We start from the raw sequence: 23,682 nt of genomic DNA, 5'->3' as shown, positions 1-23,682 counted from the left end.
AAAATAAACTATATAGTTTCAATTAATGAAACTACAAACATAATATAAACAATAACAAAACATAAATTGTAAACACATATTACAAAATCTATTATTTTATTTGACCTACGTATTAAATAGTAGAATAGTAAACTCAATTAAAAGAAACTTATTCTACTCAAAATAATGTATGTTCCAAATTAAAAAAATATCTAAAATAAAAACAAACAATATACAAAACAGTAATAATAGGAATCCAGATTCACCAACTGTGGGGAAAGTGGTGGACCTCAGAATGGTTAGATTTAAAATTTCCACTTCAGTATAAGCAATAGTAGGGAAAATGTTGGGTTTCAGAAGGGTTAGATTTACTATTCCCACTCCAGTCTAAGCAACGGTATGGAAAGTGTTGGTCCTGCAAGGGGTTTGATACTCTTCCCACTCGTCTAAGCAACAGAAGGGATAGTGTTGGACTTTGAAGAAGTTAAATTTACTATTCCCACTTCATTCTAAGCAACAGTATGGAAAGTGTTAGACTTGGGAGGGGTTTGATACTCTTCCCACTCCAGTCTAAGCAACAGAAGGGAAAGTGTTGGACTTTGAAGAAGTTACATTTACTATTGCCACTTCAGTCTAAGCAACAGTAGGCATAGTGCTAGACTTTGAAGAGAAGAATGACTTTCAAAAACGTTATCACAAGGAATACAAAGAATATCACATTAACATCTGAGATATTATTCATGTTTTTAGACAACAGTCACTACTTTTACTGTGTTACTTTATTATTTATTCACACATTCATTTCTAATAAACGACAGAATCTACTTTTATTGTGTGAATTAATTATTTTCTTAGATCACAAATTTATATTGTCATTACTTTGGAGGATCTATTACATACTCCATAATTTTTCTTCAGAGTCCAGGCAAAACAGTTATACCTTGGGAAGACTTGACAGAAGCTTCTTACACTTACTTGGAAGCAGTTGATGATGATGTTTTTGTGTTGAAAAGTAAACTAATTATGTTAAGAAACAATCTGGGTATGGGAGTTTAGGAAGGTAATTGAAGTTTGTTTATTTCTAATACATCAGAAGAAGGCAACATGGAGTTGGAGGTAGATGATGTTAATGGGAGGGCACTTTGTGCACTATACGAGAACTACTGCAAGAACTTAAATATAGTGGCAGAAACACAGTTTTTCCAGAGAGGCCATTTGCAATAAGAGAGAACAATATGTGGGGTGTATAGGAAATTTAGCAGCCACCTGTAGATTTAAAGATTTATGGGATGATATATTAATAAATATGACTGCAATTTGGAAAGTTAAGGAGAAACTATTGAATTTAGATGAAGAGCCTAAATTTGAGAAACTATTCCTATTGTCAAGAGATAGAAAGCACTTGAAAATGCTGAATCCATAAACATCTGAAGTGATGGAAGGCAAATGACTGTGGTGATGAGATATCAGAAATGAATGTGGTTACAAGGAGGAAAGGAAACCACTATGCTATTATAGTGAATTGTTCTGACAATAAAAACAAAATAACAGTATTTAAGATGTGGTAGTATGAAACATCTTGCATCATTTACAAACAGTTTTGCCATCAATGCCAGGTGTTATTGCTCTAAGAAGACAGGCCATTTTTCTCATCCGTTTAAGCCAGGCCATTATGAAGGGGGATGTTAAGTGCCTATCAATGTCAAGCAAGAGTGTGGAGTTAATTCAATATGTTAACAGGTAAGACAATGAAGTATTAGTAGCTGTCAATTTAAGGAAATTAAGAGGGGTGTGAATGGTATTTAAACCTTGTAACCTGTCTAAGTGTAAAGGTAAGTCATGGGTGTCGGGTTGATGTGGGCTGAATCTTGTTCACTGTATACATCAATTGATTGGGAGTCTTAAAAAATGTTGAAGTGGAACAAACATTGATGAAATCTGATGAAGCTTCATTGGATTATTGTGGTGCTAGTTCACCAGTTGTGAGTTATTTTGAAGGAAAACTGGAATTTAAGAGAAGGAGAACAGCAGGTAAAGTGCATGTGGGCAAGAAGAAAAAGTGTTGCTTGGGTGGAGAGAAGCAAAGAATTACTTTGAATCCCACCTATCCTGACCTAGTTGTTATGAAGAACATTTCAGCTGTTGACGTGTGGAAGACGGACTTTGTAGAAGTTTTTCAGCAAAAGCTGGGCAGGTGGAAAGGGTTCACGTGTCTCATTTTTTGGAGACAAGGTTTCTTACCAAAGGTGCATAAGGTAAGGAACTTGCTGTTGACATTAAGGGGTATATTACGATGGCAGACGGTCTTTCCCGCACCCGCCGCGGACGGTCTTTCCGCCCGACATCATAAAGGTTCCCCTGCGGCCAGGCTATGTTCCGGATGGCCGTGATGGGCTCACTGGGGCTAACATCTCCAGTCCCACGACATGGCAATGTGCCTGGGATGGGATCCATGCATCCCGGGCAGTCCTACCCCGGGCGTCCGGGCCTGAGAGCTCCAGTGGTCCTCACTGTGCCTGAGGCCCAGCCGGGGTCCCCGAGCCCTGCCCGGCGTGGGCAGGCAGAAACCCTATCGCGAAGGCTTGGGGTGGGAAGCAGGGAGTCCTTTCGGTCCCGGCCATCTGGTCTCCCGCAACGCTTTCCTATGGGGCGACCAGATGGCCGAACTTCCCTGGAAGCTCCGATGAGGTGCCATTTGCCTCCCGGATCCCAGCGAGGGCTCCAGGAGGTCGGGTACTTTCACGCCTTGGGTCCCCTCCGTCACTCGGTGCGCACAGATTACAAGAAAGGGGGGTAATTTTCCTCCGGATTACTAGGGACAGGGTAAGCCCGGACACCCCTCCAAGGCCGGTGGTTCTCTGCCAGGGGGACCAGATGTATTATGCCTGGGTAACACCTCCCTAGGCCCCCCGGGGCTTCCTTCCTCCAGGCCAACGGCATGGCAAATTGCCCAGGACGGGCTCCATGGCTCTTGGGCAGCCGTCCCCTGGGCGTCCGGGGCTCCATCCAGGCTGACGGCATGGCAGAGTGCCCGGGTCGGGCTCCATGGTTTTCACGGTGGTCCTCCCCTGGGTCTCGGGGCGCTCCAGGCCGACGGCATGGAAAAATGCCCAGGACGGGCTCCATGCGTCCCGGGCATTCGTCCCCCTGGCGTCTGGGCCTGAGAGCTCCAGTGGTCCTCACTGTGCCTGAGGCCCAGCTGGGGTCCCCGAGCCCTGCCCGGCGTGGGCAGGCAGAAGCCCTACCGCGAAGGCTCGGGGTGGGAAGCAGGGAGTCCTTTCGGTCCTGCCATCTGGTCGCCCGCAACGCTTTCCTATGGGGCGACCAGATGGCCGAACTTCCCTGGAAGTCCCGATGAGGTGCCATTCGCCTCCCCGATCCCAGCGAGGGCTCCTGGAGGTCGGGCGCCCACGCGCCTTGGGTCCCCTCCGTCACTTGGTGCGCACAGATTACAAGAAAGGGGGTAATTTTCCTCCGGATTACTAGGGACAGGGTACGCCCGGACACTCCTACAAGGCCGGTGGTTCTCTGCCAGGGGGACAAGATGGGCTACGCCTGGGTAACACCTCCCTAGGCCACCCGGGGCTTCCTTCCTCCAGGCCAACGGCATGGCAAATTGCCCAGGACGGGCTCCATGGCTCTTGGGCAGCCGTCCCCCGGGCGTGCGGGGCTCCATCCAGGCTGACGGCATGGCAGAGTGCCCGGGACGGGCTCCATGGTTTTCACGGTGGTCCTCCCCTGGGTGTCGGTGGGCTCCAGGCTGACGGTATGGAAAAGTGCCCAGGACGGGCTCCATGCGTCCCGGACATTCGTCACCCGGGCGTCCGGGGCTCCATCCAGGCTGACGGTATGGCAGAGTGCCCGGGTCAGCCTCCATGGTTTTCACGGTGGTCCTCCCCTGGGTGTCGGTGGGCTCCAGGCCGACGGTATGGCAAATTGCCCAGGACGGGCTCCATGGCTCTTGGGCAGCCATCCCCCGGGCGTCCGGGGCTCCAGCCAGGCCGATGGCATGGTGGAGTGCCCGGGATGGGCTCCATGCGTCCCGGGCATTCGTCCCCTGGGCGTCCGGGTCTCCATTCAGGCTGACGGCATGGCAGAGTGCCTGGGTCGGGCTCCATGGTTTTCACGGTGGTCCTCCCCTGGGTGTCAGGGGGGCTCCAGGCTGACGGCATGGAAAAGTGCCCAGGACGGGCTCCATTCGTCCCCCGGGCTTCCGGGGCTCCATCCAGCCTGCAGCCCTGCAGCCCTGCAGCCCCCGAGCCCTACGTGGGCAGGCAGGAGCCCTACACGTGAAGGCCTCGGGACGGGCAGATGGGGAGTCCTTTCGGTCCCGGGCATCTGGTCGGCCCTCTCCCCTCGGCCATCTTGTCGCCCGCATTGCTTTCCTATGGGGCGACCAGATGGCCGGACTTCCCTGGAAGTCCCGATGAGGTGCCATTCGCCTCCCTGGTCCCAGCGAGGGCTCCAGGAGGTCGGGCACGTTCTCGCCTAGGGTCCCCTGAGCCTCGCGGTGCGCACTTATTCCCAGAAAGAGGGGTAGCCTTCCTCCGGATTACTAGGGACAAGGTACTCTGGGACCCCTCTCGGCCTAGCGGTCCTCAGCCGGCAGCTGGACGGGCCAGGATGCCGCCCCAGCCCCGGGTCCGTCCCTGGGCCTGCCGCATGGCAGGATGCCCTGGATGGGGTCTGGGAGGGCCCGGGCCTGGGGTCCCCGACCCCCCCGGGCTGCCGCACTGCCCGGGATGGCGGGGGTTCCGTTGTGGCTGGGGAGCCTGGCTGGGTTCAGGAGCTCCGGCCGGGACTCCGTCCTGGGTCCTGCCACGTGTCAGGGTGCTCGGGACAGGGTACCCCTGCGCCTCTGGGCCTGGGTCCCCTGGCTGGGGTCAGGGGCCCCGCCGTGCCCGGGGTGGGGGCTCCGGCCCAGGGCCCTGTCCCCCGGCCTGCCGCACTGCCAAAGGCCCGGGACGGGGTTCCGTGGTGCCCGGGGAGCCTCCCCTTGCTCGGCTGGGTTCAGGAGCCCCAGGGGCCCCAGGGAGGGTGGCCTCCCCACCCGGGGCTCCTTCCTGGGTCCTGCCGCGCAGCAGGGTTCCCGGGACGGGGTCGGGAGAGTCCAGGCGGCTTCCCTTTTGTGCCCGGCCATCTGGTCGCCCAGATCCCCTCGGCCATCTGGTCGCCCGGATCCCCTCGGGCATCTGGTCGCCCGCAATGCTTTCCTATGGGGCGACCAGATGGCCGAACTTCCCTGGAAGTCCCGATGAGGTGCCATTCGCCTCCCCGATCCCAGCGAGGGCTACTGGAGGTCAGGCGCCCACGCGCCTTGGGTCCCCTCCGTCACTCGGTGCGCACAGATTACAAGAAAGGGGGGTAATTTTCATCCGGATTTCTAGGGGCAGGGTACGCCCGGACACCCCTCCCAGGCTGGTGGTTCTCTGCCATGGGGGACCAGATGGGCGTTGCCTGGGCAACACCTCCCTAGGCCACATGGAGCTTCCTTCCTCCAGGCCGACGGCATGTCAAAGTGCCCAAGACGGGCTCCATGCATCCCGGGCAGTCGTCCCCCGGGCGTCCGGGTCTCCTGGCCAACGGCATGGCCAGATTGCCCGGGTCGGGCTCCATGGTATTCACGGTGGTACTCCCCGGGTGTCGGTGGGCTCCAGGCCGACGGTATGGAAAAGTGCCCAGGACGGGCTCCAAGCGTCCCGGGCATTCGTCCCCCGGGCGTCCGGGCCTGAGAGCTCCAGTGATCCTCACTGTGCCTGAGGCCCAGCCGGTGTCCCCGAGCCCTGCCCGGCATGGGCAGGCAGAAGCCCTACCGCGAAGGCTCGGGTGGGAATCAGGGAGTCCTTTCGGTCCTGCCATCTGGTCGCCCGCAACGCTTTCCTATGGGGCGACCAGATGGCCGGACTTCCCTGGAAGTCCCGATGAGGGGCCATTTGCCTCCCGGATCCCAGCGAGGGCTCCAGGAGGTCGGGTACTTTCACGCCTTGGGTCCCCTCCATCACTCGGTGCGCACAGATTACAAGAAAGGGGGGTAATTTTCCTCCGGATTACTAGGGACAGGGTACGCCCGGTCACCCCTCCAAGGCCGGTGGTTCTCTGCCAGGGGGACCAGATGGGCTATGCCTGGGTAACACCTCCCTAGGCCCCCCGGGGCTTCCTTCCTCCAGGCCAACGGCATGGCAAATTGCCCAGGACGGGCTCCATGGCTCCTGGGCAGCCGTCCCCCGAGCGTCCGGGGCTCCATCCAGGCTGACGGCATGGCAGAGTGCCCGGGTCGGGCTCCATGGTTTTCACGGTGGTCCTCCCCTGGGTGTCGGGGCGCTCCAGGCCGACGGCATGGAAAAGTGCCCAGGACGGGCTCCATGCGTCCCGGGCATTCGTCCCCCTGGCGTCCGGGCCTGAGAGCTCCAGTGGTCCTCACTGTGCCTGAGGCCCAGCCGGGGTCCCCGAGCCCTGCCCGGCGTGGGCAGGCAGAAGCCCTACCGCAAAGGCTCGGGGTGGGAAGCAGGGAGTCCTTTCGGTCCTGGCCATCTGGTCGCCCGCAGCGCTTTCCTATGGGGCGACCAGATGGCCGAACTTCCCTGGAAGTCCCGATGAGGTGCCATTCGCCTCCCCGATCCCAGCGAGGGCTCCTGGAGGTCGGGCGCCCACACGCCTTGGGTCCCCTCCGTCACTTGGTGCACACAGATTACAAGAAAGGGGGTAATTTTCCTCCGGATTACTAGGGACAGGGTACGCCCGGACACCCCTCCAAGGCCGGTGGTTCTCTGCCAAGGGGACAAGATGGGCTATGCCTGGGTAACACCTCCCTAGGCCACCCGGGGCTTCCTTCCTCCAGGCCAATGGCATGGCAAATTGCCCAGGACGGGCTTCATGGCTCTTGGGCAGCCGTCCCCCGGGCGTCCGGGGCTCCATCCAGGCCGACGGCATGGCAGAGTGCCCGAGACGGGCTCCATGCGTCCCGGGCATTCATCCCCCGGGCGTCCGGGGCTTCATTCAGGCTGACAGCATGGCAGAGTGCCTGGGTCGGGCTCCATGGTTTTCACGGTGGTCCTCCCCTGGGTGTCAGGGGGGCTCCAGGCCGACGGCATGGAAAAGTGCCCAGGACTGGCTCCATTCGTCCCCCGGTCTTCCAGGGCTCCATCCAGCCTGCAGCCCTGCAGCCCTGCAGCCCCCGAGCCCTGCGTGGGCAGGCAGGAGCCCTACGCGCGAAGGCCTTGGGACGGGCAGATGGGGAGTCCTTTCGGTCCTGGGCATCTGGTCGGCCCTCTCCCCTCGGCCATCTTGTCGCCCGCATTGCTTTCCTATGGGGCGGCCAGATGGTCGGACTTCCCTGGAAGTCCCGATGAGGTGCCATTCGCCTCCCTGGTCCCAGCGAGGGCTCCAGGAGGTCGGGCACGTTCGCTCCTAGGGTCCCCTGAGCCTCGCGGTGCCCACTTATTCCCAGAAAGAGGGGTAGCCTTCCTCCGGATTACTAGGGACAAGGTACTCTGGAACCTCTCTCGGCCTAGCGGTCCTCAGCCGGCAGCTGGACGGGCCAGGATGCCGCCCCAGCCCCGGGTCCGTCCCTGGGCCTGCCGCATGGCAGGATGCCCTGGATGGGGTCCGGGAGGGCCCGGGCCTGGGGTCCCCGACCCCCCCCCGGCCTGCCGCTCTGCCCGGGATGGCGGGGGTTCCGTTGTGGCCGGGGAGCCTGGCTGGGTTCAGGAGCCCCTGCCGGGACTCCGTCCTGGGTCCTGCCGCGTGGCAGGGTGCTCGGGACAGGGTTCAGAGGGCCCAGGGATTGCTACACCTGCGCCTCTGGGCCTGGGGCCCCCGGCTGGGGTCAGGGGCCCTGCCGGGCCCTGGGTGGGGTGCTCCGGCCCAGGGCCCTGTCCCCCGGCCTGCCGCACTGCCAAAGGCCCGGGACGGGGTTCCGTGGTGCCCGGGGAGCCTCCCCTTGCTCGGCTGAGTTCAGGAGCCCCAGGGGCCCCAGGGAGGGTGGCCTCCCCACCTGGGGCTCCTTCCTGGGTCCTGCCGCGCACCAGGGTTCCCGGGACGGGGTCGGGAGAGTCCAGGCGGCTTTCCTTTTGTGCCCGGCCATCTGGTCGCCCAGATCCCCTCGGCCATCTGGTCGCCCGGATCCCCTCGGGCATCTGGTCGCCCGCAATGCTTTCCTATGGGGCGACCAGATGGCCGAACTTCCCTGGAAGTCCCGATGAGGTGCCATTCGCCTCCCGATCCCAGCGAGGGCTCCTGGAGGTCGGGTGCCCACGCGACTTGGGTCCCCTCCGTCACTCGGTGCGCACAGATTACAAGAAAGGGGGGTAATTTTCCTCCGGATTTCTAGGGGCAGGGTACGCCCGGACACCCCTCCCAGGCTGGTGGTTCTCTGCCATGGGGGACCAGATGGGCGATGCCTGGGCAACACCTCCCTAGGCCACATGGGGCTTGCTTCCTCCGGGCCGACGGCATGTCAAAGTGCCCAAGACGGGCTCCATACATCCCGGGCAGTCGTCCCCCGGGCGTCCGGGTCTCCTGGCCAACGGCATGGCCAGATTGCCCGGGTCGGGCTCCATGGTATTCACGGTGGTCCTCCCCTGGGTGTCAGGGGGGCTCCAGGCCGACGGCATGGAAAAGTGCCCAGGACGGGCTCCATTCGTCCCCCGGGCTTCCAGGGCTCCATCCAGCCTGCAGCCCTGCAGCCCTGCAGCCCCCGAGCCCTGCGTGGGCAGGCAGGAGCCCTACGCGCAAAGGCCTTGGGACGGGCAGATGGGGAGTCCTTTCGGTCCCGGGCATCTGGTCGTCCCTCTCCCCTCGGCCATCTTGTCGCCCGCATTGCTTTCCTATGGGGCGGCCAGATGGCCGGACTTCCCTGTAAGTCCCGATGAGGTGCCATTCGCCTCCCTGGTCCCAGCGAGGGCTCCAGGAGGTCGGGCACATTCGCTCCTAGGGTCCCCTGAGCCTCGCGGTGCGCACTTATTCCCAGAAAGAGGGGTAGCCTTCCTCCGGATTACTAGGGACAAGGTACTCTGGAACTTCTCTCGGCCTAGCGGTCCTCAGCCGGCAGCTGGCCGGGCCAGGATGCCACCCCAGCCCCGGGTCCGTCCCTGGGCCTGCCGCATGGCAGGATGCCCTGGATGGGGTCCGGGAGGGCCCGGGCCTGGGGTCCCCGACCCCCCCCCGGCCTGCCGCTCTGCCCGGGATGGCGGGGGTTCCGTTGTGGCCGGGGAGCCTGGCTGGGTTCAGGAGCCCCTGCCGGGACTCCGTCCTGGGTCCTGCCGCGTGGCAGGGTGCTCGGGACAGGGTTCAGAGGGCCCGGGGATTGCTACCCCTGCGCCTCTGGGCCTGGGGCCCCCGGCTGGGGTCAGGGGCCCCGCCGGGCCCTGGGTGGGGTGCTCCGGCCCAGGGCCCTGTCCCCCGGCCTGCCGCACTGCCAAAGGCCCGGGACGGGGTTCCGTGGTGCCCGGGGAGCCTCCCCTTGCTCGGCTGGGTTCAGGAGCCCCAGGGGCCCCAGGGAGGGTGGCCTCCCCACCTGGGGCTCCTTCCTGGGTCCTGCCGCGCGGCAGGGTTCCCGGGACGGGGTCGGGAGAGTCCAGGCGGCTTTCCTTTTGTGCCCGGCCATCTGGTCGCCCAGATCCCCTCGGCCATCTGGTCGCCCGGATCCCCTCGGGCATCTGGTCGCCCGCAATGCTTTCCTATGGGGCGACCAGATGGCCGAACTTCCCTGGAAGTCCCGATGAGGTGCCATTCCCCTCCCGATCCCAGCGAGGGCTCCTGGAGGTCGGGCGCCCACGCGCCTTGGGTCCCCTCCGTCACTCGGTGCGCACAGATTACAAGAAAGGGGGGTAATTTTCCTCCGGATTTCTAGGGGCAGGGTACGCCCGGACACCCCTCCCAGGCTGGTGGTTCTCTGCCATGGGGGACCAGATGGGCGATGCCTGGGCAACACCTCCCTAGGCCACATGGGGCTTGCTTCCTCCAGGCCGACGGCATGTCAAAGTGCCCAAGACGGGCTCCATGCATCCCGGGCAGTCGTCCCCCGGGCGTCCGGGTCTCCTGGCCAACGGCATGGCCAGATTGCCCGGGTCGGGCTCCATGGTATTCACGGTAGTCCTCCCCCGGGCGTCCGGGGCTCCGGGCCTACGGCATGGCAAAGTGTCCAGGACGGGCTCCATGGATCCCGGGCAGCCCTCCCCCGGGCGTCCGGGGCACCCACCTCCAGGCCGACCGCATGGCAAAGTACCCGGGACGGGCTCCATAGGCCCAGGGAGGCTCTCCCCTGGCCTGGCTAGGGTTCGGAAGCTAGGGCCAGGCCAGGGACTTCTCAGCCAGACAGGCATCCTGATATGGGCCACCATATTAGGCCTGAGATCCGCCCGGCAGGCCATCAGAACGATGGCCTACCAGCAGAAATGCGTCGGGCAAACTTTACCGCTCGCCCGCCACGGACGGTCTTTCCTGCACCCGCCGCGGACGGTCTTTCCCGCACCGGCAGCGGACGGTCTTTTTCCGCACCCGCCATGGACGGTCTTTCCCGCACCTGCAGCGGACGGTCTTTTTCCGCACCTGCCGCGGACGGTCTTTTTTCCGCACCCGCCGCGGATGGTCTTTTTCCGCACCCGCCGCGGACTGCTTTTCCGCACCCGCCGCGGACGGTCTTTCCGACCGACATCATAATTGGTCCCTAAGAGTGTCTCTTAAGGATTAATCATGGAGATTGTGTGATGAAGGGATAAGTGAGCCCATAGAATCGTCTAAGTGGTTGGGTCCAATAGTTTTGGCCCATATGCATATGTGCCGCAGTCAAGAAATAAAGATCCTCTTTGGCAAATTCAGTCACTTCACTCTCACACATATATCAAAAAGCAATAGCACCAAAACATAAATATGAATTAAAATGAGTTTTACTAAACTCAGTGAGGGCCAAATTTCTTTCACAGTTTATTATAAATTCATTAAAAACCCTACCAATATCATCAAACTTTAAAACAACAATTTGTTACATATAATTAAAAAAAGCATAAAAAGCATTTCATTAAACAACTCACACACCGACACCCCCAAATTAGAAAAACCTTTTTATTAGACAAACACAGCAGGAGCACATTTTAGACAGTTGTCTCTTGTCATTAAACAGTCACCAGTCTGTAACAGATCATACGTTAAAGAAGTAAGAATATCTCATCTGCTCAATTATCTTCAATTAACAAATGTCCCAAAGATCTGGTGTAAAAAGAATTTTCTTTCTAAAGCGTTGACGCGTTTCGGTGGGTACTAGTATTTGACAGACACCTTCTTCAGGAAACCCGATATCTCCCAGCCACAATTTCCTATCCATACAATGCACAAAAAAAAGGGGGCGAGGTAAAGAAAAAAACATATACATTGCACATTATTCTTAACCCCCATTTTACAATATTTATATCCTAGTGATATTATACATAATTACATACACCCTCTCACATATTTGTCAATTTGCGTGACCTTAACAACTGCATTCGAATCGATCGTCACCCATTGCCAAACATAAATAAGAAATTGAGCACACTGGAGGAGAGTAAAGCTTATTGATGCTAGATTTATCAATATCATCAGATTGTACTACATCCTAATTGTAGGTATTTGATGTCTTTCATCACACCATAGGTTGCATTAAGGTATCGGAGGATGCCTTTCAGCCTGGCATCAGCTTAGGCGGTATTTCAACAAATGATGGAAAAAATGATGTCAGAATTTGGATGTGTGGCATTATCATCTACCTGAGATTTAAATGCTGTTCATCTATTGGGAAAACTATAAAGTGACTGGTGGACTGCATGAAGCTTACTCTGGGATGCACTTCAATATATTAAGCTATACCTCACTGACAAGACCTCAGTAGGTCGAAACCAGAGGTGGGCGGAGTTTGCGGAGTTGCACTACGAAGAATCAGCAGAGTTGTGTAAAAACTCCATAAAATGCTGCGAAGTTCTGCTCCGCCCTACCGATTACTACTTCGACGTGCAAAAATTATTGTAAATTAGGGCGCAGTAATTTTTAAAAGGTCATCACATTCGAGTACAGAGCAGGTGTACTTCTGCTCACTTTTTGGAGCCATTGCTTTTGTAGAAATCGTCATATAAAATCCTTGGGCTACTAAGAATGCTTTCTGCAAGCATTAACTCCCTGTATAGGGTGAGAGTGAAATAGTGTGTGCATGTTTGCATGCCTATAACTGTTGGAATGTTTTATGTTAAAACAATGCATATGAACGATAAAGCATAGTCCCTTAAAAAGCTTAACCTCCCTGGTGATGCAAGAGCCTGCAAAACAAAGGGAAGCGCACTAGCACATCTCCCAGTGTAGCATACAGAGGCAGTAATGTGGTTTAACAATGTCTGCCTGCGGTCAAGGTCCGGCAGAGGGAAGTAGTGACATTGCGCTTATGCTTAGCTCAGCCTCTAAGGTGTAAACTAGTGGCAGTGTAGAAATGAAACCAGGAGCCAAGTCTAATTCACACCCCAAAAATACACAAAGGAACCAAACTGGAAATAAAATCTTGCAGTAGGACTGAACGTATGAGTTGTAACTCAGCAATTCCTCCAGCCTCACTGCTTGGTTTCATGATTGGATTCACTCGTACTGGACGTAGTGCTCTGAGGGCCGCGGTGGCTAGCGCTTGCAGGGACAACCACGTCCCCCCCCCGGGTAGGAATCGGATACAGCAGATTTATTCTCCAGAGCGTGGACCATGCACCCGTAGAACATGCCCACTCCAGGCGTGACCAACGGCAGCCCTTCGATCTGCCTTCACAGTCAAAGGCGCTCCTAGGCTTTTTCAAACTTCTCTTGGTATTTTTTTCACCGAACAAAGAAGGGTTTGACACGCATTAAAATGGTAGAGGTGGGCGGCGGGGGCAAACTCGGAATAAGAGTTTTTTGCCAAACTCCACGCGCCCGGAGCACAGAGTCCCCTTGCCAAGCCTTCAACTCCCCTTATATTACAATATCTGTCACCCCAATGGTAGCCCATAGCAAATGGCGCATTGTAATTAAAAGGTTGTACATGTCCGTTTAAGTTTGACTTGTTCTGGTAGTTAAAAAACTTCTACATTTGTTTTTCACTACTGTGTGGTCTGAGTGTACCACAGGATAACATTGGGTTGATTTACTACATGGTAACACTTTATTGGGAGTAGGCAGGCATTTCATGTTTGGTGTCTGAGAAATTGTAATTAAAAATCCTCTTTAATGGTAAAGTCAGATTTCAAATTACAATTTTGAAAATTCCACTTTTAGAAAGCTGCTATTTTCATTCCCTTTGCTATTTGGTGCCTGCAGCCCATCCTAGGTCATATGACTGGGTGTAGTTGGCAGTTGGACTTTGTGAATTCCTCCCAAACATTCACTAACTAAATGTATTAAGTGTGCCTGAGTGGGCATCTGCTGGCAGCATTGAGGGATGGAGCTGGGCACAGACCCACTTACAACTGAGTGGGTTGTACTCTGCATTTACACAAAGGTTTTGTCACCACTGCATTGTCCATGCAGCCAGCTTGGAAATTCCAAGGACTTCAAAGAGAAACCTCAAGAAACTTCTCCTACTTGAAAGGAGGCACCAGGGATAAAAAGGTGACCATTAGATCCACTCCTCAGTTCACTTTTTGGACCTGTGGAAGGACTCTCAGAGGACTGCCTGCTGCTGTGGCCTGCTGTGTACTTCACACGACTACTTTGCTACCCCTAGAAGGACTGCTTTGATGCCCGGTGCCCACCATGAACTCTCTGAGGCCTACTCTGCTGTTGAAGACCTGCTTTTTTCACCTGAACCCAGGACTACCAGAGTCACTCCAAGGGGTAGTTTGCCAGCCTCTCGTTCAGATCCACAGGGACCTATCAGGCTCCCATGATGTTGATCCCGCACTTGGACTGAGCCTGAGTGAGTCCTAACCCCCAAGTAGTGCCCCTCCAGTCCTGGACCCTTAGTGAAGGTGCCAGAGGAGCCCAAATAGCCAAAATCCAAAACCTGGGAACGTTTTGGCTAAAAACTGCTCTGAGACCTGAGAGATAATTGGGACCAGCATACCTCATTGAAGAGACATAAGTAGCCCGTTTTGGCAGTTTTGGCTGGACTCTGATAGGTTTCATTTCCCATGCCCCGCCCACTGTCTACATTATGCTTATGAGTTAGCAGAATGTGTCTAACTACTGATATATTCATTTATGCATTTACGTTCATATGCTCCTATTTGTTATCCATTCATGCGTGTGACATTATTTCAGTATTCTTAGCTTAGCCTGTGTGCCACCATTTTGATGCATTTCCCTATTCGTGCGAGTTGCACTTGCTCATTCACCCTCCCGTAGGAATAGGAATATTCCACATGTCAGCAGTTTTTGCTTCTCGGCCCACTGTGACTGAAACTACCAGCGAAACTCCTTATGACTCTGTTCTCATGTGCTGGAGATGCTCAAGCCTGGCTCCGTGTCCTTGGGGGCTGATAGGGGAATGTTGCAATCCCAGGTGCAGATGCCTACTGTATGAGACCATTGTTCACCATCTCAGGGGTTCAGTACTTTTCCACAAATGGGCGTGTCTTACTATGCTTTTTCGCATTATAATGTGTTACTGTAATGACGGGAGTCAGTCCTTCTCGGCGCACTCTTAGGGGTGAGGTCGAACAGGGCCCTCTCATATGGGAGTGTATGGCCTAATAAAACTAATTGTTTTTATTCTTCTCCACTGTCCGGCTGACTTATTATTGGGAATAATAGGTGAGTGCTGTAAGTCACTCGGGTGGATTTGAGCCACGCTTATCAGATGGCGCCCGAACAGGGACTCCGCGATTAGGACCTTTCTCACCCGTAAGGGGGTAGCAGAAGGCCGGGGCCCTCTGGTCGGCATGGTGGGCCCGGGTACCCATTTGATGCCGAGCTTGGTTCTCGCAGCGCTGCCCCGCCCTGCTGATCGGAAGAGGTCCCGGTCCATGATCCTACGCCGGAGTCCAGAAGGCGGAACTTTGGAGCTGACCGTGTTGGTCCAGGCAGCCGGAGGTGGAGAACGGTAGAAGTTGGTACCGCGCATAGAAGGTGAGTGGTCCGACTGTTGTTTGGAAGAGCCGGAGTGCTCCGAGGGACCGGTGCGTCTCTGGTGATTGGAGGAGCCGGCGTGCTCCTGGGGCTAGTGTGCTCCGGGGAACTCAGAGTGCAAATGGCGCTCTGACAGACTTAGCGGAGATTGGGTGAACGTTGTTTTGTGGTCATCCGACTGGATAATACTGTAGGCAGCAGGTGGCTTGCCACGGAGGGATCTCGGGGCTCACCCGGACACCTAGGGTGGTGGTTCACGAAGAAGAGCGCCGAGTCTCGTGTGGTGTAGCGCATGCCGATTTGTAGTGTTGCCCAGGAGACGGATGTGTTCCTCAGTCTCGGAATAGCGGGTGTGCGCTGTTCGGTCTGCGGTAGGGTCCAGTTTCCCCAGGACTTGGTCGACAGGCCTTGTCCCATTTTGGTAACACGTGTTTTGGTACGGATTTCATGTAACGTGCATTGAAGTTGTGAGTGTGATTTACCGGTAAGCGAGTAAGTGTGTCGGTGTGAATGTGTATGTTAGTGTGTGATTGTGAGAGAGCAAGATGCCGTGTTTCAGTAAATTGCGGTGTTTGGGGTGCTGTGGTGAGGTCTCAGACGTTAGACTGGCCGAGAGTCAACCTGCACCAACGGAGGGCTCTCCAAATTTTGAAATGTACGTTAAGCACGGCTTACCCCCGATTTTGTTTTCTACTCTGTGGCATAAATATACCAAAGATAATGTGGACTTGCAGTGGCCTTTGCTTGGTTCTTTTGATGGAGTAAAATTAGATTATTTACAAGACAGATTGTTTGCTAGGCGCAGCCGCCAGAGTATGTTCGATTCTTTGCGAATGTGGCAAAAGGAGGTACGAGAGCGGCAGATGAGGGAGGAGAAGGTGACTCAGAAGAGAGCGGCGCAGACTATGGCGCAGAAGGCTAGAGAACACACTAAAAAAGAGAATGAGCTGCGTATTGAGCGCGCAGATAGACGTCTTAGGCTGTTGGATAATAAGAGTTATGTGGTGAGAGAAGATGAACAGGATGAAATGGAGGACATTTTGAACGCCCGACCCCCTCCCCCATATGCCCCGCAGTCTTTGTATCCTGTGTTGGTGGATTCCACCTCCTCGGCCGCGGTTTCAGTTCCTCAAATGGGTGCCCCTCCCTTGTCCGGTGCACCTGCTTCCTCCGTGGCTGAACGACCACCCCCCTCTGTCACTATGCCCCTGCTCCCTTTCTCTGCGGCAAGCCCAATTGTACCCGCTGTGCTCTCCCCGGCATCTGAGCCCTCCCCGGTATTCTCTACTGATTTTGCCATTCCCGCTGTTTCAGCCAGTGCTACCCCTCAGAGCGCGCTACTGACCCCCACTAGAGGAGCGGGAGGCGGATTGTTTACTCAGGTACGGAAGTTACTTACACGTTCGGCTGTTGGGTTGGATGAGAAGACAATGGTAGCCAACCAAGCCTGCCAATGGGCCAGAAATAACATTTATTCATTGGAAGACATTTGGTCTACCATGAAAGACTACGAGCCTCTGATGCAGCAGCATGCTTTGTGGCACATGTCGACGACATTGATAGCGTTGTGGGAACAGGGGTATGGTGGGGAAGCGCCAGCGATTCTCTGGGATATCAAGAATAATGCCTATAGAGCCAACACTGGAATAAGGGATGTGTTCCGTAGTTTGAGGTTTCTGTTAGAATATAGAAATGAGTTGCCAGAGGCGGGGGAGCCCCATTACCCTGGGTACACCCGATGCGGGAAGTGCACCCTATATTTCACCCTGAGATATCAGAGATAAGAGACCCTACGACACAGGTTGTGACCCGAGCTCGTATCGACGCTCATTTTCAGGAACAGTGGGTGTATACGCCCTGGAAAAGGAGCGAGGTATTGGCTTTGAAGGCTCAGTTGCCTGACTCGAGAAAGAATCCGACGGCTTATTATTAGGAATTAACAGAGGCAGCTTCCTCGACGGTCATGACTTTGGCAGATATTGAATTATTTTTCGGATTATTGGTTCCTGTGGACGTGTGGAGACAGGTGAAGGGTTCAGATCATAGAGAGGAGCTGGGCGGTACTTGGGAAGAATTTACGGATTGGGATAAGGAGAGAAAGCCAGGTGAGAAGCCGAAGGCGGAGATACTAGCGCTGCCAGGGCGCATAATAAAATACATGCACTCACTCATCCCGCCAAAGAAAGTAGACTGGGATAAGTTGACGGCATGTAGACAGAAAAAGGACGAGGCTGTTTCAGATTTCTTTACACGTTTTGAGGAAACGTTCATGGATTTTAGCGGGCAAGATATATCTCAGGATGGCGGGTTGCGACTCTTTGTTAACAGGTTCGTAACGAATTTGTTGCCAGAGATATCAGCTTGATTGCAAGCGTCCGAGAGTACGTGGACGACATCCACTCCCTCTGGGATTCTGAGTATGGCTCAGTATTACGAGCATAGGGAAAATGAAAATAAGGACAGGCAAGCAAAGAAGGCGAAGGATTTGAAGACAAAGGTGTTATTGCAGCAAGTGGCGAAGGGACGGGGGCGTGGAGCCCCGCCCATGGCGGCTGGTCGAGGAGGGAGAGAGAAAAGAGAGCGTTTGGGTCAGAACCAGTGCGCCAACTGCAAACAGGAGGGGCACTGGTGGAAAGACTGTCCACTGCTCCGGTCCACTGTTGGACAGGGTAGGGGACGCGGACGGGGAGACGCGAATAAAGACAATAGACAGTCTGGAGAAGGCAGGAGACCAGGTGGGAATTACTTCGACGGAGGCAGGGATAGACAGCACTTTCAAAAGGAGGGTGACGATTATGGAGATCGGCAGTACTATAACGATGCTTATGCTATGGATGACATGACTGGGTTTTCTTATAACTAGGACAGCGTAGGGCAGAGCGAGGGACCTGTTTCTGTGGATGTTGATCAACGTGGGCCTTATGTAACGGCAGACTTGTCGGGATCCCCTCAGAAATCTTTAGTGGATACAGGTGCTACGAAAAGTTCTGTGGCACATGCCCAGGTCCCCGGGGAGGCTCTGTCTGGCAAGACTAACATTTCTGTGGGATTCTCCGGTACCCCAGTGGTTAGCCCCGTATCTAAGCCTCTTGCACTTACGATTGGCCCTTTCTCTGTTGACTCTCCTTTTCTTTTAACATCGAATTGTGGTGAGAATTTATTGGGTTTGGACCTGTTGAAAAGACTGAATGCTACAATTTACTGTTCTCCAGACGGTGTGTACCTCACGTTGGGTCCTTCTGTCGCGCGTGCGCAGCAGTGTTTCTCGAAAGATGAGCCCCTCCCGGTTGAATTGGAGGGTGTTCCTGGGAGTCTGTGGGCCAGCAGCGACACTGATGTGGGGAAGATGGACATTGACCCAGTGTCCATAAAAGTTAAGATGGGAGCGAAGTTGCCTCGGATACCCCAGTATAAAATATCTAGGGATGGGGAGAGGGCTCTGCTGCAAATAATACAGGACTTGATCCGGTCTGGGGTGGTAGAAGAAACAAATTCTAACTGTTGCAATAGCCCCATCCTTCCGATACTTAAGAGACCCTCAGGTGATGCAGGCGAGGGTACACCTGATGTCTATCGTTTTGTGATTGATCTACGCCACATTAACAAGGTGGTTGAACCTCAGTATCCGGTGGTCTCCGATATCACCACTATTTTGACCATGATACCTTCTACAGCTACGTATTTTTCTGTACTGGACCTTAAGAATGCTTTCTTTAGTATACCTGTGCATCCAGATAGCAGATATCTCTTCGGATTCTCATTGGCTGGCCGCAGTTTTAGATTTTGTAGAATTCCTCAAGGTTATACGGAAAGTCCCAGCATTTACAGTCAAGCTCTGAAAGCACAGTTGGATGATTTGGAGCTCCCACAGGGGAATGTCTTGTTGCAGTATGTCGATGATATTCTCATTGCCTCAGATACAGAAGATGGATGCCGTGAGTCTACTGTTAAATTGTTGCATCATTTGGCCTGTAAGGGACACAAGGTGTCTCTTCCTAAATTCCAATACTGTCGACAGGAGGTTACCTACCTCGGTCATCTCCTATCGAATGAGGGGAGAAGGCTGACGCCGGAGCGCATCAAGGCGATAACTAACATGGCTGTACCTAACACGCAGCGAGAGGTGCGCGCATTTTTGGGCATAACATCGTATTGTCGCCAGTGGACACCTAATTATGCTTTACTAACAAAACCCCTTCTGTATCTGACTACTAAAGAAGTGCGCGAACCCCTACCTTGGACTCCAGCATGTCAAGAAGCGTTTGAGTCATTAAAAACTGCTTTATGTTCTGCACCTGTATTGGGAACACCCGATTACCAGAAGCCCTTTGTACTTTACGTGCACGAGGCGGAAGGTTGCGCGCTGTCTGTCCTAACTCAGAGTTTTGGCGGGAAACAGAGACCTTGTGCTTACTTCTCTGCTATGCTTGACAACGTGGCAAGAGCACTGCCGAGCTGTCTAAGGGCTACAGCGGCTGCTGCGGTCTCGATAAGACAATCGGCAGGGCTCGTACTGGGCTCACCCCTCACAGTAATGGTACCACATGCCGTGGACATTTTGCTAAATAGGACACAGACGCAGCATTTAACTAGTGCTCGTCTAACGGGTTACGAGATGACATTATTTGCCCCACATGTAACGATAAAGAGATGTGCCACCCTGAACCCAGCCACGTTGTTACCTCTCCCTTCAGATGAAAAAGACGATGAGGTCCATGATTGCTTGTTTCGGACAGAAGAGGAAACAAAAGGAAGAGTAGATTTGACGCATAAGCCCCTAGACGATCCTGATGGGGAGCTGTATGTTGATGGGTCCTGTTTTAAACTAGCAGATGGTACCACAACGGCAGCGTATGCAGTCACGACTTTGAAAACAGTGGTAGAGACTTCTAGAGTCCCGTACAATTCAGCTCAGGCTGCAGAGATAATAGCATTGATGCGAGCGTGTGAATTAAGTGAAGGATTGGAGGTGAACATTTACACGGACAGCCAATACGCCTTTGGCGTGGCTCATAGTTATGGGAGGCTGTGGGCAGAGAGGGGATTTTTGACATCACATGGACAGAAAATTCAAAATGGACCATTGATATTACGACTGTTGACAGCTTTGACACTTCCCAAACGATTGGCCGTGATTAAGTGTAGTGCACACAAGGTAGTGGTGGATGATGTAGGACGAGGGAATGCATTTGCAGATCAGACGGCTAAAGAAAGTGCTAGGACAAAGCTTCTGCGAATGTTCGTGGCAGGACCAGCTAGGTGGGTACCAGACGTTAACATGTTTGAAGACACTGAACAGAGTGTGCGGAACATACAAGAGAAAGCAACTGAGGAAGAGTTGAAACAATGGAAGGATGGAGGGGGGCGGTTGGACTCGAATGAGTGTTGGACGGCTGTGTCAGACAAACGACGATGGTTGCTCCCGAATGCATATGTTCTCCCAGTAGTGACGATGGCACATGGACCAGCTCATATAAGTACCAAGGGAATATGTAAATTATTAGATCCGGTGTGGAGTAATAAGAACATTTCCAGGGTGGCGACACATTTGGTACAGCAGTGTATGGTTTGCTTAAGACATAATCCTGGGAAGGGAACCCCCGTCCCTGTAGGCAATTTCGCACCTCCATCCTACCCTTTTGAAGTGATCCAGATGGATTACATTGAAATGGAGAGGGTGAACAACCTAAAATATGTCCTTGTGGTGGTATGCTCATTCAGTAGGTGGGTGGAGGCTTTTCCAACAAAGGACTGTACAGCCATATCGACAGCTAAGATGTTGATCAAAGAATACTTCAGTAGGTTCGGTTTACCCAGGGTGATCTGGAGCGATAACGGAACGTCCTTCAATGCTGAACTGATGAAACAGATCTGTAAGGGCTTACATATCTCTCAAAAACTCCACGCAGCCCAACATCCACAGGCGGCGGGTTTGGTTGAAAGATTCAATGGTACTTTGAAGTTAAAGATGGCCAAGATACAGGAGAGTACGGGGCTGCGTTGGCCAGACGCACTTCCCCTTGCCTTGCTTTCCACAAGAGTAACAGTGAATTCTAAGACAGGAGTTTCTCCCCATGAAGTTATATTTGGCAGGCCCGCCAATGTGTGGGGTGTCCCTAGACCCAAATGTTTCTCAGAGATTGAATATCCTTTGTTGACAGATTATCTGTATGCTTTGACTAAAGATCTTCGTTCTATTCATCAGCAGGTAGCAGACACACTGAAGCCGTTGCCTGAGGGGCCGGGCCACGACATCCACCCAGGGGACTGGGTCGTGGTGAAGAAATACCAGCGGAAGTCCTGTCTGGAGCCTAGATGGTCCGAACCAAAGTTGGTGCTCCTCACCACCCGCACCGCACTTCGAGTGGAGGGCCGGAAGGCGTGGACGCACGCCTCCCATGTGAAAAGGGTTCCTCTACCTCTACCTTATGATGCGTGGATCCGAGGTGGCGTAGCAGATCACGAGACCGAGCGTATGCCCAGATATATTCCCTTCTCTGATGCTTTACTGATAGAGGGGGAGAACAACGAGAGCGCGCAGGGGCCAGACCTGAGTACAAGTAGCGAGGCTCCTTTTGGTCGCAGTGCACAAACAACGGAAGCCACCCCTTTTGAAAGTGATTCACCAATTCTGTTCACAGATCCTGAAGTGCGAGGGAGCACTCGCTATAACTTGTGGCCCAGAAAGGAGAGGCGAAAGAGCTGAGCACTGGAAGAAGGGCTGAGATAGGGATTAGAAGTGGACTATTTTGAACAGGTTAGCTTAAGAGATAGGGATGGACTGTTGAAAGAGCCCTAGAGCACTTTTGAGACATTGCTGAGCGGGACGTTAGAGTGTTGTGTGTGGGCCCAAGTTCAGTGCTCCTGAGTTGCTGGAGTTGTGCGACTCCGTCGAGGGATTAGGGTTTGCGAGACTGAAAAGCCTGCCTATGAGGCTTTAACGGACATAGGGAGAAGAGCCCTTTGAAGGGCGAAGCACCCCTCTGGTCGGTTTTGGAGTGTCTGGAACTTTTAGTAGAGCCCCTAGTTTTTTGAACTTTTAGGGTGTCACTTGGTCCGTTCATTCGGAGACATGTATCCCTTTGGTCGTCCCATTCCTGAGGAGGAACAGCCCTTTGCTGCCTCTCGCAGATCTGAACCTGATTCCCCATGGCATGCTCTGCCGCGAAAAGGAAAAATTGCGGCTATTGTGGTGTTCCTTATTATATTTTTGATAATACTTGGAATATTGTTCTTTCTGGATGAAGCTTATCCTGTCCACAAGCTGGTTCCTACTCCCTCTACTTTGCCAGAGCATAATATGATCACTGTTGACTACGGTGAACAATGTATGAGAAAGGGCTATCGTGATAATGTTTTCATAAAAACTTTACATCATGCACATGCTGTGTACAATGTGACAGACTGTTGGGTATGCGGGTTGCTTCCTTCTGCGGCATATAAAAAGGACAGGTTACTGGCACTTCAATTGACTCCTGTGAATAGCTGTGTGGGCTGGTATACCCTGATAGGCATGGTAAAATTCTTTCAGCAGCCTGATTCTCTGTCCCCACGACTCCCTGGTAGGGGGTCCACACTGACAATGCGAGTACGCCCTATGCCCCCTTCATCCCTTGGACGGTTGTATACTGATGGACGTTTCGACCAAAATTTCCTCGAGACCTGTTCGAAAAAGATAGAAAGATTCACGATGCCTAATGACACTGACAAAGTACGAGAGAGTTTTCTACAGTTGAACTCTTCCCTAGCATATAGACACCCCCCCTCAGCGAATAGTACTAGTCATTCTCTGGTACCCCTAGCGACAGTAGGGCCCTCACCTTACTTCTGTATTCAGGGTAGAGGTCCGATTAAAGTGGGCGACAGCCTTTGCAATGTGACTGCCTCGATTCGCCTGCCCCTCAGTCCTTCAATGGTTACCCCCCCGAATATATATTTTGTATGTGGAGATAATGGGTATTTGTGGTTGCCTGAGGGTTGGGGTGGGACATGTTACTTGGCGTATTTACTCCCACCTGTTTATGTGGCACCTTCAGATTACCATAAAACTCACCGAAGGTTTGCCGTCATGAAAGGACTGCGTAAAAGGAGGGACCTCCAGGTGGAGGACGTTGATCAGACTGACACTTCTGGGCAACAATTCACAGACTTCTCGAAGGGTTTGTTACCATTCTGGGGTCCTATCTTTAATAGTAGAGCCATTCGGCGTCTGTCGAGGGTGATGAAAAAGGTGGTGACTACGGAGGCCGACATTGCAGCAAATATGTCTCTTGAGATGCAGGCTATGAGATTATTCACGATCCAAAATAGGATGGTGCTTGACGTCATCCTTGCAGATAGGGGTGGAGCTTGTCGCGTCATCGGGACCTCTTGCTGTGTGTACATCCCTGACTCCGCCCCAACGGTTAATTTAGCTGTACAGAAACTCCATAGGTTGGCTGCCGAACTCCATCAGGACACTGGTACCTGGTCCTTGCAGACATGGTTGTGGGGTGTTTTCTCCTCCTGGGGTTGGAAAATACTGATGGGTTTAGTAGGAGTAGTTGGTGTCCTTCTGACATGTTGCCTTTGCGTGTACTGCCTTCCTCTTTTTTGCTCTATGTGTGCCAGTAATATACGAGTTTCTAAAAAACGGTCAAAGCAATTCCCTGT

Source organism: Lissotriton helveticus, chromosome 8 (genome assembly GCF_964261635.1).
Source record: "Lissotriton helveticus chromosome 8, aLisHel1.1, whole genome shotgun sequence".
Taxonomy (NCBI): domain Eukaryota; kingdom Metazoa; phylum Chordata; class Amphibia; order Caudata; family Salamandridae; genus Lissotriton; species Lissotriton helveticus.
The sequence above is the reverse complement of the archived record's forward strand: the minus strand, read 5'-3'. Positions refer to the sequence as shown.